The following is a 1,269-nucleotide window of genomic DNA, read 5'->3' on the forward strand; positions in this document are numbered from 1 at the left end:
TTACTCTTTGCATATTATCATGTAGAGCATTCAAGAGGTAAAGGGCTGTTGGTAGAGGTGTCTGCTTTGATCATATTATAAAGGCAAAATATTGGTCTTCTAATTTTTCCTTGTCAGAATGTAAGTAAAAGGGTCCATCTCAGGGTCCCAATCATTTCAGAGACGTGGCTATGGAAGGTTTTGTGTGTGACTTCTTTCTTCTTATTTGAGGGGAGAGAGGCCCTGTTTTACAAAAACGAAATCGTGTTATTTACTCCTTTCTCCAGCATGCTTCTTATCCACTAACTGAAGGTAATTTCTCCAAATCCATAATTCTAGTTCTGTTTTTATTTAACTATTTTCTTACTGATGGGCATTTATTTTCTCATCTGTTCTTTACTGCTACAAAGAGTGCTGAGTTTAGGTCTGTGTCAGCCAGTGATATTTGCTCTTGCCCCTGCCTATGATAAGATGCCCAGGAATGAGGCTGCAGAGCGAAAGGGTATTCTTGACTTTGATGGCTATAGTTAGATATTTCATCATTACCTGTACTTCCTGATTACCCAATGACTTGAACCCTTCATGTTCTTGGATTATTTTTACATGTGACTGCTGACATCAATTTAAAAGATCTTTATTATTTGATTTATAAATATTTTTTCAAGTTCCACAAACAGGCTACTGCATTTAAGTTATCTTTTTCCATAGAAAAGTTATAATCTTTTTATAATTACATAAATCTGTTTTTCTTCTATAGCTTTCTGGTTTTGAATTGGAAGTTCTCTCCAATTCTTAGAATTTCTTATGAGGCTATTATTTTACTATGTAAGTTTAATCTATATTCTTCCATTTGAATTGAGCCTTTGTCATATATAAAATTTTTAATTCTGTTCCATTGACCTCACCTCACTAGTTATAGAAACTTAAAGAAAAACTACTGATTTTTGTATGTTTATCTTATATTCAGTTACCAAAACAAATGATCTTATTAACTCTAGTAGTTTTTACTCTAATGACTTAGTTGTTTAAGTATGCAGTTCCTGGCTTTAATTAAAGTGATTTTAGTGTTTTTGGACTATTGTTTTTATTTGCATTTTTTCATGGAGCTTTTATTAGAGATGATCATTGAATTTTATCAAAGGCCTTTTCAGTATATTTTTATATAATACGTTGCAATTGAACTACCTTTTGAGTACAGAAGCAAACATTCTTAATAAATTCCAAGTTCCTATTGGTACAATACTGACTTTAACATATGAGAGCTCTTCAAAAACTTCATGGAAAGATTTG

General features: G+C 32.0%; 1 protein-coding gene across 1 annotated transcript in view; it reads right to left on the bottom strand.

Annotated features, from left to right (window-relative positions):
- LOC103610230 (voltage-dependent calcium channel subunit alpha-2/delta-3-like) overlaps window positions 1-1,269 on the bottom strand; it is a 4,756-nt gene that overhangs the window by 1,407 nt on the left and 2,080 nt on the right. The window lies entirely within an intron of this gene.

This window comes from Galeopterus variegatus, unplaced genomic scaffold (genome assembly GCF_000696425.1).
Source record: "Galeopterus variegatus unplaced genomic scaffold, G_variegatus-3.0.2 Scaffold10785, whole genome shotgun sequence".
Classification (NCBI taxonomy): domain Eukaryota; kingdom Metazoa; phylum Chordata; class Mammalia; order Dermoptera; family Cynocephalidae; genus Galeopterus; species Galeopterus variegatus.